The sequence below is a fragment of the Hyperolius riggenbachi genome, chromosome 6, assembly GCF_040937935.1.
Source record: "Hyperolius riggenbachi isolate aHypRig1 chromosome 6, aHypRig1.pri, whole genome shotgun sequence".
Taxonomy (NCBI): domain Eukaryota; kingdom Metazoa; phylum Chordata; class Amphibia; order Anura; family Hyperoliidae; genus Hyperolius; species Hyperolius riggenbachi.
In genome coordinates this window covers 236,324,799-236,346,937 of record NC_090651.1, presented here as the reverse complement: position 1 = coordinate 236,346,937, position 22,139 = coordinate 236,324,799, and positions in this window count along the sequence as shown.

The window sequence follows — 22,139 nt, the reverse complement described above, 5'->3', positions numbered from 1 at the left end:
TTGTTGCTACACTGTCTGCCACCAGAAATGATACCTAATGTCACGCTTTTCCATCTTTGGCTGAGCATCCAAATGGTTACAAATAAGTGTAATAAAAAATATTGATTTGTATCCCATTTGATTAAAGTTTTACATCCTGCCTGGTGACCACTGACCACACTTTAGATCAACCAGAGTGACTGTGATCACTTCTGAGAGCAGCAGGAGATTTCAGGCAGATTCCATCACTCAGAAAAGGTATAGACAGGGTATGCATCAAGCACATAGAATTAGCAGGGCAGAACCTCCCACACCCAATTATATAGTACATAACAAGAATCCCAACTGAGCCCAGCATGTGTGACAGTCACCAATCATCTGCATGGGTCAGCCAACAACATATGATGTCTGTATGGAACTTAACCCTTTCCAATCCAATTTCCTGATTACCCACATTTCCCCCAGCACTTAATTGTTTCCGGTGTGCTGGATAGGGCATGGGTGATCAGAATGTGGGGTGGCAGCAGGGTTTCGAAAGGGTCTGGTCCTCCTCACACTACAGCGAGGTAGTAACCCAGCATTAGTGATGTGGGGCGGGGCCAGTGCGAGCTCCTGTAATGCAGCACCGTACTAGATCTGGTAACAGCGACGCTAGTGATCAGCACAAAAGCACCCACAAAATATTTATGTTACATGGCACAGCAGCGGGGGGATGGGGGCGGGGCTGGCATCAATCAGGTATTGTACTTAGTCCGGCACTTTGATCTGAAGGGGCTGATGCTATGCAGGATTTTATCTGGAAACCGAAGGAAAATGTCAGCATTGGACATAGTCCGACACAGGATTGAAAAGGGTTAATGTCTTCACTAAGCTTTTTGTCAGGCTTAGTTGTGAGGAGTCATATAGGCCACTAATTACTTAAGACACTCACATATTATTATTATTATGGATTTAAATAGCGCCAGCATCTTCCGCAGCACTGTACAATAGCATACAGGGTATAACAGTACAAAGCATACAATACAAATGGCTGATACAAGACAAGAGGGTATAACAGCTAAAACAGTGAAAAAGTTAACTACATATTTTACACAGAGGTGAGTGGTAGGTACACCCATTACACAGCATTGTGAGACGAAAGGGAAGAGCCCTGGCCAAAAGGCCTTACAGTCTGAACATTTAAGGTATAGGACAGTAGGTAAAGGGAAGCTGTGTATGGGGTGGTATAAATGGTGGTTAGTGGGCGATGTCCTAGGTAGGACAGTATGCTTGCCTGAAGAGGTGAATTTTCAGATTGTGCCTAAAAATAGTAAGTGTGGATGAGTGGCGGATGTGTTGAGGGAGAGTGTTCCAGAGGAGGTGAGAGGATCGAGAGAAGTCTTGTAAGCGGGAGTGGGAAGACGTGATCAGGGAGGAAGACAGAAGGATATCTTTAGCAGAGCGGAGATTGCGTGTAGGATGGTATCTGGAAATAAGCTGATTAAGATAGGAAGGAGCTATGTTGTGGAGAGCTTTCTAGGCGAGAGTAAGGATTTTAAATTGTATGCTTTGTGTAACTGGCAGCCAGTGAAGGGACTGACAGAGGGGGCTTGGGCTGGAGAAGCGTGAGGAGAGGTGGATGAGTCGTGCAGCAGAGTTCATAATAGAGAGTAGCGGGGCTAAACGGTTGTCAGGGAGACCGCAGAGCAGAGAGTTGCAATAGCCTAGTCCGGAAATGATCAGGGCATGCACCTGAAGTTTGGTAGTGTCCTGTGCTAGAAAAGGGCAGATGTGGGAGATGTTTTTTAGGTAGAGGCGACAAGAGGAGGAGAGTTTGTCAATGTGTGGTTTGAATAAGAGACTTGAGTCCAAAATTACACCTAGACAGTGAGCCTGAGGGACAGGCGATATGGAAGTGTCATCAACAGATATAGAGATGTCTGGCAGGGGCATTGATTTGTGAGGTGGGAAGACTACTATTTCAGTCTTGTCCATATTGAGTTTTAGAAAACGGAAGGACATGAAGGAGGCGATGGCATTGAGACAGCCTGGGACACAAGCTGTTAAGGTGTACAAGTCAGGTGCTGAAATGTAGATCTGGGTATCATCATCATATAGGTGATATTGGAAACCATAGGAGCTGATGAGCTGACTGAGACCATATGTGTAGATGGAGAAAAGGAGAGGTCCGAGGACTGAGCCTTGGGGAACTCCAACAGTGAGGGGACGTGGAGAGGAGGTGGTGCCGGAGTATGCAACTCTGAAGGTCCTATCTGAGAGGTAGGAGGAAAGTCAGGAGAGAGCAGGACCCTGAATGCCAATGGATGAGAGGATTTGGAGAAGTAGGGGGTGGTCCACAGTGTCAAAAGTGAAAGAGAGGTCTAGGAGGATAAGAATAGAGTAGAGGCCTTTAGATTTAGCAGTCGCCAGGTCATTGGTTACTTTAAGTAGGGCAGTTTCGGTTGAGTGGCTGGGGCGGAATCCAGATTGGAGGTTGTCAAAAAGCAGTGAGGTGACGGACTAATTCAGTGTAGACGTGGCGCTCAAGTAAAAAACACCAAATTGGGCAAGCACCATCCCCTACACCAGGGGTCTCAAACTCAATTTACCTGGGGGGCCGCAGGAGGCAAAGTCAGGATGAGGCTGGGCCGCATAAGGGATTTCACAATCACGGCGCATCGGCGCCTCTGCCCGCCCCTCTCACTCTTCCTTCACAGAGAGGGGCGGGGAGAGGCGGCGATCCGTGCGGCGATTGACGTCAGGGGGGGGCAGAGCTGAAGCTGAAAGCTCTGCCCCTACCAGGAAATGCCGGCGGATTGCCCCCGGGCGATTTGGGGGCACTGCCCTCGTTTAGTGCCGAGGATGCGGCGGTTAACTTGGGAGCACTGAAGCAAACTATAAGGAAGCTTTTGCCGGCGAGGGCCACAAAATATTGTATCGAGGGCCGCAAATGGCCCGTGGGCCGCGAGTTTCAGACCCCTGTCCTACACCATAAAATATGGGTAAATAATAGAGAGTGTGCAAAAAGGAACCAAATATATAGTATACACGTTACAAAGACAAGTAGTTCCCTAAAAAAACGCACCACTCAACCAATATGTCAGAAAATATAATTAATCTTTATTCAGTACAAAAATCCATAAAAACACCAAAAACCATGAACAGAGGGGCACTCTGTAATAATGATGCCCAGACGAAGCTGCGAATTGCAGGCAGCGAATCGCGATGGCGAGTGCGGGACACACCTTTCCCTTGCCTGGCTTTCACTATCCCCAGTAAGCTCCAGACTCTTTTTCTGTCACATATCACTTCTTCTATGCAATTCGTTTGGCTTATGTTCCTTCACCACAGTCTCTTCACTGATGTTACTGTGGATGGTTGTTTATTTTCTGCCACCCTCTGATGTATATATTCACTATATTTTCTATTTATTTTTTGCATGTTCTGCCTGATGTCTTTTCCGGGGCAACCTGATTTCTACCTCATATTTACCTGATCATCATATAATTATATTTATGCTTATAATATTGTTACTATATAATGTGTGTTGCTAGGCATTGTGGCTACATGTAAATTCTGTATGACTTATCATTATTACAGAGTGCTTGTAATGGATAGCGGAGATACTGCCGCAACAGCAAGCGGCATGGCGGCTATCTCCGCGTCGCAGCCTCCGGTTTTCGCCGCACAGTTACATGCTGGTGCTTTGCCTGGTCCTTCTATTGCTCATAGACTAAGGGCTACGCGCGCGCCGAGCGAAAGGACCTTTATGCATCTAGAAGGGGAGTCAGCTGATCACTTGGTCAGCTGACTCCAGCTATGCTCTGGATTGGCTGAGTGACTGGGGCGGCGCTATAGAGCGCGTTTAGTATATATAGGACCTGACTGTCAGTTGTTCGGCGTCTGCTGTTGCATATGCGACGTCCGCAACGTGTTAGCACTCAGACCTAGTCAGATCCCAAAGTGTGCTAGAACCAGCTGGAGCTGGGGATCCACACTTAGCCAGATTCTGTGGATAGCTTAAAGTACTAATTGAATTATATTATTTGTTATTACCTTCTGCTAGTTTGACTATTCTTCTGCTCTCTGATTCTGTACCTTTGCCTATCTGATATAAGTTGCCTGAACTACTACTCTGATTTAGCTTCCTGTCTCTGTACCGTATCTGTCAGTGTGTTGCCAAACCTGCTTGTCTGACTCTTCTGCCCTCACCAGGGAGCTTAGTCTTGGTGAGGGACTCTCAGTTTAGTTATCACCTGCTCCTCAGGTAGATAGCTGCAGTATAGTCTGAATCACCTGTTCCTCAGGTAGATATCTGCAGTATAGTCTGAATCACCTGCTTCTCAGGTAGATAGCTGCAGTACAGTCTTAACCACTTGAGGACCGTGGGCTTTACACCCCTTAAGGACCGGCCCCTTTTTTTCCATTCAGACCACTGCAGCTTTCACGGTTTATTGCTCGCTCATACAACCTACCACCTAAATGAATTTTGGCTCCTTTTCTTGTCACTAATAAAGCTTTCTTTTGGTGCTATTTGATTGCTCCTGCGATTTTTACTTTTTATTATATTCATCAAAAAAGACATGAATTTTGGCAAAAAAATGATTTTTTTTACTTTCTGTGCTGACATTTTTCAAATAAAGTAAAATTTCTGTATACATGCAGCGCGAAAAATGTGGACAAACATGTTTTTGATTAAAAAAAACCCATTCAGTGTATATTTATTGGTTTGGGTAAAAGTTATAGCGTTTACAAATTATGGTGCAAAAAGTGAATTTTCCCATTTTCAAGCATCTATGACTTTTCTGACCCCCTGTCATGTTTCATGAGGGGCTAGAATTCCAGGATAGTATAAATACCCCCCAAATGACCCCATTTTGGAAAGAAGACATCCCAAAGTATTCACTGAGAGGCATAGTGAGTTCATAGAAGATATTATTTTCTTGTCACAAGTAAGCGGAAAATGCCACTTTGTGACAAAAAAAAAAAAAAAAAAAAAGTTTCCATTTCTTCTAACTTGCGACAAAAAAAAATGAAATCTGCCACGGACTCACCATGCCCCTCTCTGAATACTTTGAAGTGTCTACTTTCCAAAATGGGGTCATTTGTGGGGTGTGTATACTGTCCTGACATTTTGGGGGGTGCTAAATTGTAAGCACCCCTGTAAAGCCTAAAGGTGCTCATTCGACTTTGGACCCCTTAGCGCAGTTAGGCTGCAAAAAAGTGCCACACATGTGGTATTGCCGTACTCAGGAGAAGTAGTATAATGTGTTTTGGGGTGTATTTTTACACACACCCATGCTGGGTGGGAGAAATATCGCTGTAAATGACAATTTGTTAATTTTTTTTACACACAATTGTCCATTTACAGAGATCTTTCTCCCACTCAGCATGGGTATGTGTAAAAATACACCCCAAAACACATTATACTACTTCTCCTGAGTATGGCGATACCCAGTGCTGGGCCGAAATTACGCATTAGCGTAATTACGCATCGTAATTCACTACAAATGCACCGTAAGCGTTACAAATTACGCGTAAGACAGTAAACTCCCATTGAAATTACACAGTCTGCCGTAATCGCGTAATATTACGCTCCCGTATAATATATAAAAAGCCGCCGACTTTAAGGGTTAATAGCAAAGCCCCCTTAAGTGCTAAGAGCCTCAAATTTGGAGAATATATTAAGGAGATCAGAAGGAATAAGAGGAAAAAAATTTTTTCAAAAAGACCTTATAGTTTTTGAGAAAATCGATGTTAAAGTTTCAAAGAAAAAATATATACATTTAAAAAGCCGCCGACTTTAACGGTTAATAGCAAAGCCTGCTTAAAATGTAGGAACACCAAATTCACAGGGTATATTAAGGGGATCAGTGGGAATAAGAGGAAAACATTTTTTTCAAAAAGACCTTATAGTTTTTGAGAAAATCGATTTTTAAGTTTCAAGGGCAAAAATGTCTTTTAAATGCGGAAAATGTCAGTTTTTTTTGCACAGGTAACAATAGTGTTTTATTTTCATAGATTCCCCCAAGTGGGAAGAGTTTTACTTACTTCGTTCTGAGTGTGGGAAATATTTAAAAAAAACGACGTGGGGTCCCCCCTCCCAGACCTCTTTAACCCCTTGTCCCCCATGCAGACTGGGATAGCCAGAATGTGGAGCACCGGTCGCGTGGGGCTCCGCACCCTGACTATACCAGCCCGCATGGTCCATGGATTGGGGGGTCTCGGAAGGGGAGGGGCAGCCAAGCTTTCCCCTCCCCCTCCGAGCCCTTGTCCAATCCAAGGACAAGGGGCTCTTCTCCACCTCCGATGGGCGGTGGAGGTGGAGGCCGCGATTTCCTGGGGGGGGGTTCATGGTGGCATCTGGGAGTCCCCTTTAAAAAGGGGTCCCCCAGATGCCCACCCCCCCTCCCAGGAGAAATGAGTATAGAGGTACTTGTACCCCTTACCCATTTCCTTTAAGAGTTAAAAGTAAATAAACACACAAACACATAGAAAAAGTATTTTAATTGAACAAAAAACATAACCACGAAAAAAGTCCTTTAATATTCTTAATTAACCATTAATACTTACCTGTCCCTTTAAAAGCCAGTTCCCACGCAATATCCTCATAAATATACTAATCAGTTACAATGTAACAAAGTTGTTACAATGTAACAACTTTGTTACTTTGTAACACCACCGCACCCGACGTCTCTCGCCGCTCACCCGCCGTCCGCCGCATGCACTCTAAGTCCCCGCCGGCTCCCGCCGTCCACTCCGCCCACACCTGTCACCCATATACATGCTGGCACTCATGGGTGCCAGCATGTATATAGGTGACATGTGGGAGAGGCGGGGAGGGCAGCGGAGCCGGCGGGGACTTAGCGTCCTAAACCCGACAGAGCTCTGAGCTATATAGCTCAGAGCTCTCTAAAGCATCTTTGTATTTGGGCTCCAAGGAGCCCCATTGGTCCTTAGCAGACCAATGGGGTTACTTCAAATCAGAAGGAACCCCATTGGTCTGCTAAGGACCAATGGGGCTCCTTGGAGCCCAAATACAAAGATGCTTTAGAGAGCTCTGAGCTATATAGCTCAGAGCTCTGTCGGGTTTAGGACGCTAAGTCCCCGCCGGCTCCGCTGCCCTCCCCGCCTCTCCCACATGTCACCTATATACATGCTGGCACCCATGGGTGCCAGCATGTATATGGGTGACAGGTGTGGGCGGAGTGGACGGCGGGAGCCGGCGGGGACTTAGAGTGTATGCGGCGGCCGGCGGGTGAGCGGCGAGTGACGTCGGGTGCGGTGGTGTTACAAAGTAACAAAGTTGTTACATTGTAACAACTTTGTTACATTGTAACTGATTAGTATATTTCCGAGGATATTGCGTGGGAACTGGCTTTTAAAGGGACAGGTAAGTATTAATGGTTAATTAAGAATATTAAAGGACTTTTTTCGTGGTTATGTTTTTTGTTCAATTAAAATACTTTTTCTATGTGTTTGTGTGTTTATTTACTTTTAACTCTTAAAGGAAATGGGTAAGGGGTAAAAGTACCTCTATACTCATTTCTCCTGGGAGGGGGGTGGGCATCTGGGGGACCCCTTTTTAAAGGGGACTCCCAGATGCCACCATGAACCCCCCCCCCCAGGAAATCGCGGCCTCCACCTCCACCGCCCATCGGAGGTGGAGAAGAGCCCCTTGTCCTTGGATTGGACAAGGGCTCGGAGGGGGAGGGGAAAGCTTGGCTGCCCCTCCCCTTCCGAGACCCCCCAATCCATGGACCATGCGGGCTGGTATAGTCAGGGTGCGGAGCCCCACGCGGCCGGTGCTCCGCATTCTGGCTATCCCAGTCTGCATGGGGGACAAGGGGTTAAAGAGGTCTGGGAGGGGGGACCCCACGTAGTTTTTTTTTAATATTTCCCACACTCAGAATGAAGTAAGTAAAACTCTTCCCACTTGGGGGGAATCTATGAAAATAAAACACTATTGTTACCTGTGCAAAAAAAAACTGACATTTTCCGCATTTAAAAGACATTTTTGCCCTTGAAATTTAAAAATCGATTTTCTCAAAAACTATAAGGTCTTTTTGAAAAAAAATGTTTTCCTCTTATTCCCACTGATCCCCTTAATATATCCTGTGAATTTGGTGTTCCTAAATTTTAAGCAGGCTTTGCTATTAACCGTTAAAGTCGGCGGGTTTTTAAATGTATATATTTTTCCTTTGAAACTTTAACATCGATTTTCTCAAAAACTATAAGGTCTTTTTGAAAAAAAAAAATTTCCTCTTATTCCTTCTGATCTCCTTAATATATTCTCCAAATTTGAGGCTCTTAGCAATTAAGGGGGATTTTCTATTAACACTTAAAGTCGGCGGCTACCTAACATTGATCCATGCGTCAACTTTTCCGCTTGGCAGCATGACCTTACGCATTAATTGCTAGTAGGATTTTACGCGTAAGCCTATAACGTAACAACCTGAATTACGGTATTCTTACACGTAATTGCGTAAGGGCTATGCGTAATTACAGACATGTACCGTAATTGAATGTCTACGCCGTAAGCGTAATTCCATAATGCGTAATAGCGTAAAATTACGCGTAATGATCCGTAAGCGTAGCTTTTTCCATTACACCCAGCACTGGCGATACCACATGTGTGGCACTTTTTTGCACCCTAACTGCGCTAAGGGGCCCAAAGTCCAATGAGTACCTTTAGGATTTCACAGGTCATTTTGAGAAATTTCGTTTCAAGACTACTCCTCACGGTTTAGGGCCCCTAAAATGCCAGGGCAGTATAGGAACCCCACAAATGACCCCATTTTAGAAAGAAGACACCCCAAGGTATTCCGTTAGGAGTATGGTGAGTTCATAGAAGATTTAATTTTTTGTCACAAGTTAGCGGAAAATGACACTTTGTGAAAAAAACCAATAAAAATATATTTCCGCTAACTTGTGACAAAAAATAAAATCTTCTATGAACTCACCGTACTACTAACGGAATACCTTGGGGTGTCTTCTTTCTAAAATTGAGTCATTTGTGGGGTTCCTATACTGTCCTGGCATTTTAGGGGCCCTAAACCGTGAGGAGTAGTCTTGAAACAAAATTTCTCAAAATGACCTGTGAAATCCTAAAGGTACTCATTGGACTTTGGGCCCTTTAGCGCAGTTAGGGTGCAAAAAAGTGCCACACATGTGGTATCGCCGTACTCGTGAGAAGTAGTACAATGTGTTTTGGGGTGTATTTTTACACATACCCATGCTGGGTGGGAGAAATAACTCTGTAAATGGACAATTGTGTGTAAAAAAATCAAAAGATTGTCACTTACAGAGGTATTTCTCCCACCCAGCATGGGTATGTGTAAAAATACACCCCAAAACACATTATACTACTTTTGCCGAGTACGGCAATACCACATGTGTGGCACTTTTTTGCACCCTAACTGCGCTAAGGGGCCCAAAGTCCAATGAGTACCTTTAGGATTTCACAGGTCATTTTGAGAAATTTCGTTTCAAGACTACTCCTCACGGTTTAGGGCCCCTAAAATGCCAGGGCATGTGTGGCACTTTTTTGCACCCTAACTGCGCTAAGGGGCCCAGAGTCCAATGAGTACCTTTAGGCTTTACAGGGGTGCTCAAAATTTAGCACCCCGCCCACTTGCCTGGACAGTTAACAAACCCCACAAATGACCTTATTTTGGAAAGAATACACAACAAGGTATTCCATGAGGGGAATGGTGAGGTCATTGAAAATTTTATTTTTTGTCACAAGTTAACGGAAAATGACACTTTGTTAAAAAAAAAAAAAAATTCTGCTAACTTGTGACAAAAACTAAAATCTTTTATGAACTCACCGTGCACCTCACATAATACTTTAGGGTGTCCTCTTTCCAAAATGGGGTCATTTGTGGAGTCTGTCTTGGCATTTTAGGGTCTCTGCAATCATTACATGTATGGCCAGTATTAGGAGTTTCTGCTATACTCCTTATATTGGGTATATAAGTAATGCACTCTGGGCTGAAAGGAAAAATGAACGGCAAACATACCTTGCTCCACATCAATGGCAGATCTTCCTCCACATCAATGGCAGTGATAACCTCAGGAGAGAGACACCCCGTGCCACCCTGCACTCAGGGTGAGCCACCAACTTATGTGACTGGGCCTCAGAACTTTAGTATACAGCATTATGCCTGTAGGATACAGCAATATGCCTGCCAATAGAGATGACTCTGTGTGGCATTAAAGCATCATCATAGGCCCAAATCACATATAAACCGGGGGTGTCCACACTCAAGGGAAATTCAAACATGCCGTCTTATATCGCCAACCCAGGACAGATCAGCAATATCAAGCATAGAAACCGATCCTTCTTCCGACTTTTATGCTTACCCGTTTTTTTGGTTTTCAAGCTCACCTCTCCTCCACCTGGGACAATGTGTGAAAGACCACTGAGTGTGTGCCTACTCCTATGTCTGGAGTTCCCTAGGTTCTAATAGTGTACCTGCTCGTGGTACCTCTCAAAGCACTCCCCTACGCATAGGCCAGGCTGGTCAGGACAGCGGGGACAATAAAAACTGGTGTCATTCCTTCTTCCAGTCCTGCTGCAGACACGACAACGTTTTCTTCAGATGCGTTGACCTGGGGCACACGGAATCTGATAGGCGTAATGCCTACCATGCAGTCGGCTAGTTGCATCTGGGGGGGGGGGCCCTGGCACCTCCTGGATACAGGATGTCCAGAATGATCTGTTCCTGAAATTGGAGGAAAGATCCAGTTCTCCCAGCCTTACTGTAGAGAACAAAGCTGTTGTAAACTGCCAATTGAATCAGATAAAAAGACACTTTATTATACCAGCTTCTTGTTTTCCGGGTAATTAAAAAGGGGGCTAACCTCTGGTCATTGAAGTCCATGCCTCAAATGTTGACATTATATTCGTGGACGACAAGGAGCTTTTCAATTACCTTAGTTGCCCGTTGAATTTGGACTGTCGTGTCTGTGTGAATGGTGGACAGAAAGTAAACGTCCCTCTTGTCCCTCCATTTCAGTACGCAAGGCGGCCCTCTGCCCCCGTTCAAGTCTGGTGGTAACGAGCCGTTGGGGGAAGCCCTGGCGACTAGGCCGCGCAGTGCCACCGCATCGGATTTCTTCTAACTTTAAGTGCTGAAAGAGGGCCACACTTGTGTAATAATTGTCCACAAAAAGATGGTACCCCTTCTGGAACAAGGGTGACACCAAGTCCCACACAACCTTTCCACTGCTCCCCAGGTAGTCAGGGCATCCGACCGGCTCCAATTTTGAGTCTTTTCCCTCATAGACCCTAAAACAACATGTATAGCCTGTGGCCCTTTCACAGATATTATACAGTTTCACCCCATACCGGGCGCGCTTGCTTGGGATGTACTGTTTGATGCCAAGGCGCCCGGTAAAGCGTAAGAGGGACTCGTCTACGCAGATGTTCTGTTCAAGGATATAAGCATCTGCAAATGTTGATGACAGGTGGTCTATGAGGGGCCGAATTTTGTGGAGCCGGTCATAAGCAGGGTGGCCCTTTTCATGACAGGTTTCGTCGTCGTTGAAGTGCAGGAAGCGCAGGATGGACTCAAATCGTGTCCTGGATATGGCAGCAGGGTACAAGGGAACATGATGTACTGGGTTCGTAGACCAATACGACCGCAATACATTCTGTTTCATTAGTCCCAAGTGAAGGATAAGGGCCAAAAAGATTTTAATGTCGGAAACTTGGACTGGTTTCCACCCGAAAGGCTGGGCATACATGCTCTCCGGGTGCTCGGTGATGAATTGTGTGGCTTTACGGTTGATCTCAACCACAATTAAGTCCAAGAGAACCTGGGTGATGAACAGCTGCAAAAAGTCTAGGGCTGTTTCTAGATGAGCTATCGCCACCTGGACTCCAGACTGGGCGGTGAAAGGGGGCACTACGGGTGCGGCGGAATCAGGGGATTGCCAATCTGGTTGTGCCAGCACCTCTGGGAGTCTATGGGTACTACGGGCCCGTCTTCTTCTTGGTGGCTGCGACGGGGGTACTACTGCACTTGCCACCGTACCAGTTTCAACTTCCATGCTGACGCTCACCACTTCGCCAGGGTCTACAGAAGTACTGGTACCAAGTCCAGGAGATGCTGCGCTGCTGGTGCCTGCCTCACCAAGAAAACTATCATCAGCGCTAGCACCACCCTGCTGCCCTTGAGGCGGATCCTGCGCCACCTGCGGTCTAACGACATGGGGTCTGGTACGCCTGGCTCTAGCCGGGACCAAAGCCTCGTCATCACTTTCGGTCAGGGAACCACTGCTTTCTACAGGTTCAAATTCGGACCCGGAAGATTCGACGGATGATTCTTCCCAAAAGAACTCATCCGACTGGTCCATGTACCTGTATACCTCGTCATCGGAAAGCCCCCTTCTTCCCATTGTGGATTGCTAAATTTATGGGGTTTTCCTCCGAGACTACCCAGAAAAAAAGAGCACCTACCTAGCAAAAAGGGAGTATTTGAGAGGTATTGGGGTTGGTGGGAAGTGGGGTCTCAGAGGCAATCAAACAATCACGGGACAATCAAATACAATTACAGCACAATCGACTCCAATCACAGCACAAGCAAATCTGATGCACTCAGAAGGTGGTGGCTGGAGGTGATGGGGGGAGGGTAGGGTTGGGGGGGATTGGGTGTGGGGGGGGGGGTTGGGCGTGGTGGGGGGGGGGGGTGGGTTTGTTGGGGGGAGGGGGGGTTGGGTGTGGTGGGGGGGAGGGTGGGGTTGGGTGTGGTGGGGGGGGGTTGGGTGTGGCGGGAAGTGGGGTCTCAGAGGCAATCAAACAATCACGGGACAATCGAAGCCGATCACGGGACAATCAAATACAATCGCAGCACAATCGAATACAAGCGCAGCACAATCAAATCTGATGCACTCGGAAGGTGATGGGGGGTGGTGGTGGGGTGGGGGGTGGTGGTGGGGTGGGGTCTCAGAGGCAATCAAACAATCACGGGACAATCGAAGCAGATCACGGGACAATCAAATACAATCGCAGCACAATCGAATACAAGCGCAGCACAATCGATACAATCACAGCACAGTCAAATACAATGCACTTGGACAGTGATTGGGGGGGGGGGTCTGAGGGTGATTTGAGGGGGTGGGGGGTTGATCAGGAGCCCGCACGGGGCAGACTGAGTCCTGATCTGATGAGAGGCAGACACAGGGGGTTACTGATCGCAGATCAATTAGTGATTGCTGGGGAGGACAGATGTAAACAAAGAGCAGGGGATGTAATCAGGAGGGGGGTATGAGGGCAATCGAGGGCCTGGGCAGGTGATCGGTTACCCCTGCGGGGCAGTTACGGTCTGCTCTGATGGGTGGGGGTGCTGAGGGGTGATGGACAGGTGATAGACAGAGGGGGATAGATCAGAGGGGGATCAGAGGGGGATCAGGGGGTAAGGTAGCTGTATACAGATGTATACAATATACAGGGGGGTAGTCTGGGATGGGGTCTGGGGGTGATCTAAAGGTGGGGGGGATCAGGGGTGACTAGGAGGCAGTTAGGGACCTAAACTAAGGGACAGCGTCGCTAGTTAGTGGCAGGTGGGGGGGAGGGTAGGGATTTTATAGGGGTGCAAGGGTGCTGGGCAGGGGTCTGCTGGGGTGATCAGGGGGGGTATGAGGCCTGGGGTGGGTGATCAGGGAGGCTGAGGGCAAAAAAAGCTGTGTGCTGTAGATACTCACAAGTGGTTCCTCCTCGCTGGTGGTCTCTGCAACAATGAGACCACGAGGCGAGGAGGAAGCACGTATAAGGCACTTTGTTTACCTAACAAAGTGCCTTATACATCCTGATTGGCCAGAATTACGGATTCCTCCGCTCGCCGGCGCTGCTAAGGGAGTATTTGAGAGGTATTGGGGTTGGTGGGAAGTGGGGTCTCAGAGGCAATCAAACAATCACGGGACAATCAAATACAATTACAGCACAATCAACTCCAATCACAGCACAAGCAAATCTGATGCACTCAGAAGGTGGTGGTTGGAGGTGGTGGGGGGAGGGTAGGGTTGCCTTATACATCCTGATTGGCCAGAATTACGGATTCCTCCGCTCGCCGGCGCTGCTAAGTGGCCGGCGAGCAGAGGCAAAATGCCAGGCTTCCGAACCCCGGCGGAGGATCGCTCCGCCCATGCCCCTACAAGGACCGCCGCCATTTGTCTATAAGGCGGTCCTTGCGGGGTCCACTTCCCGGCCGCCATTTGTCAATACGGTGGTCGGGAAGTGGTTAATCACCTGCTCCTCAGGTAGATAGCTGCAGTATAGTCTGAATCACCTGCTCCTCAGGTTGATAGCTGCAGTACAGTTTTAATCACCTGCTCCTCAGGTTGATAGCTGCAGTACAGTCTTAATCACCTGCTCCTCAGGTGACTAGCTAATACAGCATTGTCAGGATCTCCTGCCCCTCAGGGAATCACCTGCTGCAGTACAGTCTGAATCACTCGCTCCTCGAGTGATCACTCTATATTGTCTCTCTGTGCATAACCCGCTCCTCAGGTGAAACTATCACTATTGCTCTGTGTCTCCAGCCTGCTTTGGTACTGATTACTGTGTTCCTTAGAGACCCCCTTCTACCAGCTCCTCTGGGATAGTGGGTATCTCCATCAATATTTACTGTTGCACCAGAACACTATCTTACACCTGTGTGTCCTGTGTCTTGCTATACTTGTATTATTGGTGATTCTGCAGATCACCACATATTCAGGTATAACATCAGAGGTGCCTGACTCTTCTACTGACCACATATGGTCACTGGCACCACCCAGCAACTAGGAGCAGCACCTTGAAACCATCATAGCCCATACCGAGTGAGGGGGTAGGGCAGGAGAATCTCTTCCTTCTATAACATCTGTATTATTGGTGATACTGCAGATCACCAATAATCAGAAAATCTGTTCTTGCTGACACCAATCATTACAGAACAGCAGACCAAACATTATGGACGCTCTGCATAGTCATGTTGAAGTCCTGACCACTGCGGTAAACAATCTTTCCGGGGTGATCATTAACCAACAAACCCAGATTACACAACTGTCTGGGGCAGTTCAGGTACTTCAAACGACTATAGATACAGTGCGATCCCCTCCAGTCACGGACCTTCGCATGTCCGTCCCTGAAAAGTTTTCTGGCCATAGATCTGACTTTCAGAATTTCAGGAATCATGTGTTGTCTTATTTTGAGTTGAGGCTCAATCTGTCAGGATCTGAGAACCAGAGGGTAACATTCATAAAGACCCTTCTGTCAGGAGATTCACAAACATGGGCATATAGTCTGAATGCTGAGCATGAAGCGTTATCTTCAGTTCAGGAGTTTTTTAAGGCCACGGCCGTTATTTACGATGATCCGGATATTGCTACCACTGCTGAGCAGAAACTGAAAATGCTCAGGCAGGGTCATAATCCGGTGGAGGTTTACGCCGCTGAGTACAGGAAGAGGGCTGTGTTGGCTAGATGGGGAACATATGCATTGTTAGACTGTTTTCTATCAGGATTATCAGATGCAGTTTCTGATTTAATGTTAGGGCATCCTGAGCCTAAGTCTCTAGACGAAGCAATTGCGTTGGCGGTACGGGTTGATCGCCGCCTTCGCTATCAGAGACAAACGCGTGGGAAGAACGCTATAAGATCTGTTTCCTACGCCTCTTCTCCACCCTCGTCACCTCCAGACGAACCGATGCAGATCAGTCACTCGAGGCTGATGCAAGTGGAAAGGAATCGCAGAAGGTCAGAAAGACTCTGTCTATACTGTGCTGAGGAGGGTCACATTGTCCAGAATTGCCCTAAAAAGTCGGGAAACGCTGCCCCCTAGGTGTAGTCAGAGGTAATACCCTAGGCGAGCCGTTTCTACCTCTAAATAATAACCGTTTACTCCTCCCCTGTTCCATCACTTGGGAGGGTCGGGCTACGGCCACAGAGGCATTCGTGGACTCGGGCTCTGCAGCCAATTTTATAGACTATGACTATGTGAAAAAATTGTGCATTCCTTTGCTCCCGCTGGACCGTCAGATTTTGGTTACAGCAGTGGATGATTCTCCATTACAGTGTAGACAGCCTCTTTCTCAGACTCCCTCACTGCTGTGTACTATAGGGGTGCTACATAAGAAGAAATTACAGTTCTTTGTCCTTCAGATGGCAACCTCTACCATTATCCTCAGTATGCCCTGGTTGCAACTACACTCCCCTCAGATTGACTGGGCGTCCGGTCAGCTACAGAGCTGGTCTACCCATTGTCATCATCATTGTCTGGAGAGAGTTGCTGTTTGTGCCACCAAGGTTCAAGTCAAAGGGGTGCCAGTGCAGTACGCAGAATTTGCGGATGTATTTCGTCCCAAATCAGCAGACAAACTCCCCCCTCACCGGAGTTTCGATTGTCCCATTGAGTTAAGATCAGGTTGTATGCCTCCTAGAGGCCATCTCTACAATTTGTCTGGACCAGAGAAGTTGGTTATGCAGGAGTAGAGATGTCGCGAACCTCCGATTTTCGGTTCACGAACCGGGTAGCGAACTTCCGCGGAAGGTTTGGTTCGCGGAAAAGTTCGCGAACGGCAATAGACTTCAATGGGGAGGCGAACTTTGAAAAATAGAAAAAATGATACTGGCCACAAAAGTGATGGAAAAGATGTTTCAAGGGGTCTAACACCTAGAGGGGGGCATGGCGGAGTGGGATACATGCCAAAAGTCCCGGGGAAAAATCTGGATGTGACGCAAAGCAGCGTTTTAACCACTTCCCGACCGCCTAACGCACAGAGGCGGCCGGGAAGTGGAGCCCTTAAGGACCGGCTCACCCACAGAGGCGGCGGTCCATTTAAGGGCATGGGCGGAGCGATCTAGTCATCCGTGACGCGATCCTCCGCCGGCGCCTGTCACCGCTCGCTCGCCGCAACATCCCGCCGGCTATACGGAAGCGCCGGCGGGATGTTAACCCCGCGATCGCCGCATACAAAGTGTATAATACACTTTGTAATGTTTACAAAGTGTATTATACAGGCTGCCTCCTGCCCTGGTGGTCCCAGTGTCCGAGGGACCACCAGGGCAGGCTGCAGCCACCCTAGTCTGCACCCAAGCACACTGATTTCTCCCCCCCCTGCCCCAGATCGCCCACAGCACCCATCAGACCCCCCCCCTGCCCACCCCCCAGACCCCTGTTTGCACCCAATCACCCCCCTAATCACCCATCAATCACTCCCTGTCACTATCTGTCAACGCTATTTTTTTTTTATCCCCCCCCCCCCCCTGCTCCCTGCCCCCTCCTGATCACCCCCCACCCCTCAGATTCTCCCCAGACCCCCCCCCCAGACCACCCCCCCCTGTTTACTGTATGCATCTATCCCCCTGATCACCTGTCAATCACCTGTCAATCACCTGTCAATCACCCGTCAATCACCCATCAATCACCCGTCAATCACCCCCTGTCACTGCCACCCATCAATCAGCCCCTAACCTGCCCCTTGCGGGCAATCTGATCACCCCCCCACACCAATAGATCGCCCACAGATCCGACATCAGATCACCTCCCAAATCCATTGTTTACATCTATTCTCTCCTCTAAACACCCACTAATTACCCATCAATCACCCATCAATCACCCCCTATCACCACCTGTCACTTTTACCTATCAGATCAGACCCTAATCTGCCCCTTGCGGGCACCCAATCACCCGCCCACACGCTCAGATTGCCCTCTGACCCCCCCTTATCAATTCACCAGTGCATTAATTACATCTGTTCTTCCCTGTAATAACCCACTGATCACCTGTCAATCACCTGCCAATCACCTATCACCCATCAATCACCCCCTGTCACCCCCTGTCACTGCCACCCATCAATCAGCCCCTAACCTGCCCCTTGCGGGCAATCTGATCACCCACCCACACCATTAGATCGCCCGCAAACCCGCCGTCAGATTACCTCCCAAATGTATCGTTTACATCTGTTATCTTCTCTAAACACCCACTAATTACCCATCAATCACCCATCAATCACCCCCTATCACCACCTGTCACTGTTACCTATCAGATCAGACCCTAATCTGCCCCTTGCGGGCACCCAATCACCCGCCCACACGCTCAGATTGCCCTCAGACCCCCCCCCCCCCCCCCCCCTTATCAATTCGCCAGTGCATTAATTACATCTGTCCTTCCCTGTAATAACCCACTGATCACCTGTCAATCACCTGCCAATCACCTATCACCCATCAATCACCCCCTGTCACTGCCACCCAACAATCAGCCCCTAACCTGCCCCTTGCGGGCAATCTGATCACCCACCCACACCAATAGATCGCCCGCAGATCCGACATCAGATCACCACCCAAGCGCAGTGTTTCCATCTATTCTCTCCTCTAAACACCCACTAATTACCCATCAATCACCCATCAATCACTCCCTATCACCACCTGTCACTGTTACCTATCAGATCAGACCCTAATCTGCCCCTTGCGGGCACCCAATCGCCCGCCTACACGCTCAGATTGCCCTCAGACCCCCCCTTATCAATTCGCCAGTGCAATATTTACATCTGTTCTCCCCTGTAATAACCCACTGATTACCTGTCAATCACCTATCAATCACCCATCAATCACCCCCTGTCACTGCCACCCATCAATCACCCCCTGTCACTGCCACCCATCAATCACCCGCTGTCACTGCCACCCATCAATCAGCCCCTAACCTGCCCCTTGCGGGCAAACTGATCACCCACCCACACCAATAGATCGCCCGCAGATCCGACATCAGATCACCACCCAAGCGCAGTGTTTCCATCTATTCTCTACCCTAAACACCCACTAATTACCCATCAATCACCCCCTGTCACTGCTACCTATCAGATTAGACCCCTATCTGCCCCTAGGGCACTCAATCACCCGCCCACACCCTCAGAATGCCCTCAGACCCCAGCCCTGATCACCTCGCCAGTGCATTGCTTGCATCTATTCCCCCCTCTAATCACACCTTGAGACACCCATCAATCACCTCCTGTCACCCCCTAGCACACCTACCCATCAGATCAGGCCCCAATTTGCCCCGTGTGGGCTCCTGATCACTCGGCCAAACCCTCAGACCCCCTTCCGATCACCTCCCCAGTGCATGGATTGCATCTATTTTCCCCTCTAACCACCCCCTGAGACACCCATCAATCACCTCCTGTCACCCCCCTAGCACTCCTATCCATCAGATCAGGCCCAATACAACCTGTCATCTAAAAGGCCACCCTGCTTATGACCGGTTCCACAAAATTCGCCCCCTCATAGACCACCTGTCATCAAAATTTGCAGATGCTTATACCCCTGAACAGTCATTTTGAGACATTTGGTTTCCAGACTACTCACGGTTTTGGGCCTGTAAAATGCCAGGGCGGTATAGGTACCCCACAAGTGACCCCATTTTAGAAAAAAAAGACACCCCAAGGTATTATGTTAGGTGTATGACGAGTTCATAGAAGATTTTATTTTTTGTCAAAAGTTAGCGGAAATTAATTTTTATTGGTTTTTTTTCACAAAGTGTCATTTTTCACTAACTTGTGACAAAAAATAAAATCTTCTATGAACTCGCCATACACCTAACGGAATACCTTGGGGTGTCTTCTTTCTAAAATGGGGTCACTTGTGGGGTTCCTATACTGCCCTGGCATTTTAGGGGCCCTAAACCGCGAGGAGTAGTCTAGAAAACAAATGCTTCAAAATGACCTGTGAATAGGACGTTGTGTCACACATGTGGTAACGCCGTACTCAGGAAAAGTAGTATAATGTGTTTTGGGGTGTATTTTTACACATATCCATGCTGGGTGGGAGAAATTTCTATGTAAATGGACAATTGTGTGTAAAAAAATCAAACAATTGTCATTTACAGAGATATTTCTCCCACTTAGCATGGGTATGTGTAAAAATACACCCCAAAACGCATTATACTACTTCTCCTGAGTACAGCGGTACCACATGTGTGCCACTTTTTTACACCCTAAGTACGCTAAGGGGCCCAAAGTCCAATGAGTACCTTTAGGATTTCACAGGTCATTTTGCGACATTTGGTTTCAAGACTACTCCTCACGGTTTAGGGCCCCTAAAATGCCAGGGCAGTATAGGAACCCCACAAATGACCCCATTCTAGAAAGAAGACACCCAAAGGTATTCCGTACGGAGTATGGTGAGTTCATAGAAGATTTTATTTTTTGTCACAAGTTAGCGGAAAATGACACTTTGTGAAAAAAAACTATTAAAATCAATTTCCGCTAACTTGTGACAAAAAAATAAAAACTTCTATGAACTCACCATACTCCTAACGGAATACCTTGGGGTGTCTTCTTTCTAAAATGGGGTCATTAGTGGGGTTCCTATACTGCCCTGGCATTTTAGGGGCCCTAAACCGATAGGAGTAGTCTTGAAACAAAAATCCTAAAGGTACTCATTGGACTTTGGGCCCCTTAGTGCAGTTAGGGTGCAAAAAAGTGCCACACATGTGGTATCGCCGTACTCGGGAGAAGTAGTACAATGTGTTTTGGGGTGTATTTTTACACATACCAATGCTGGGTGGGAGAAATACCTCTGTAAATGACAATCTTTTGATTTTTTTACACACAATTGTCCATTTACAGAGGTATTTCTCCCACCCAGCATGGGTATGTGTAAAAATACACCCCAAAACACATTGTACTACTTCTCACGAGTATGGCGATACCACATGTGTGGCACTTTTTTGCACCCTAACTGCGCTAAAGGGCCCAAAGTCCAATGAGTACCTTTAGGATTTCACAGGTCATTTTGAGAAATTTCGTTTCAAGACTACTCCTCACGGTTTAGGGCCCCTAAAATGCCAGGGCAGTATAGGAACCCCACAAATGACCCCATTTTAGAAAGAAGACACCCCAAGGTATTCCGTTAGGAGTATGGTGAGTTCATAGAAGATTTTATTTTTTGTCACAAGTTAGCGGAAAATGACACTTTGTGAAAAAAAACTATTAAAATCATTTTCCGCTAACTTGTGACAAAAAATAAAATCTTCTATGAACTCGCCATACTACTAACGGAATACCTTGGGGTGTCTTCTTTCTAAAATGGGGTCATTTGTGGGGTTCCTATACTGCCCTGGCATTTTAGGGGCCCTAAACCGTGAGGAGTAGTCTTGAAACAAAATTTCTCAAAATGACCTGTGAAATCCTAAAGGTACTCATTGGACTTTGGGCCCTTTAGCGCAGTTAGGGTGCAAAAAAGTGCCACGCATGTGGTACTCAGGAGAAGTAGTATAATGTGTTTTGTGGTGTATTTTTACACATACCCATGCTGAGTGGGAGAAATATCTCTGTAAATGGACAATTGTGTGTAAAAAAAAATTAACAAATTGTCATTTACAGAGATATTTCTCTCACCCAGCATGGGTATGTGTAAAAATACACCCCAAAACACATTATACTACTTCTCCTGAGTACGGCAATACCACATGTGTGGCACTTTTTTGCAGCCTAACTGCGCTAAGGGGTCCAAAGTCCAATGAGCACCTTTAGGCTTTACAGGGGTGCTTACAATTTAGCACCCCCCAAAATGTCAGGACAGTAAACACACCCCACAAATGATCCCATTTTGGAAAGTAGACCCTTCAAGGTATTCAGAGAGGGGCATGGTGAGTCCGTGGCAGATTTCATTTTTTTTTGTCGCAAGTTAGAAGAAATGGAAACCTTTTTTTTTTTTTTTTTTCTCACAAAGTGTCATTTTCCGCTTACTTGTGACAAAAAATAATATCTTCTATGAACTCACTATGCCTCTCAGTGAATACTTTGGGATGTCTTCTTTCCAAAATGGGGTCATTTGGGGGGTATTTATACTATCCTGGAATTCTAGCCCCTCATGAAACATGACAGGGGGTCAGAAAAGTCAGAGATGCTTGAAAATGGGAAAATTCACTTTTTGCACCATAGTTTGTAAACGCTATAACTTTTACCCAAACCAATAAATATACACTGAATGGGTTTTTTTTAATCAAAAACATGTTTGTCCACATTTTTCGCGCTGCATGTATACAGAAATTTTACTTTATTTGAAAAATGTCAGCACAGAAAGTTAAAAAAATCATTTTTTTGCCAAAATTCATGTCTTTTTTGATGAATATAATAAAAAGTAAAAATCGCAGGAGCAATCAAATAGCACCAAAAGAAAGCTTTATTAGTGACAAGAAA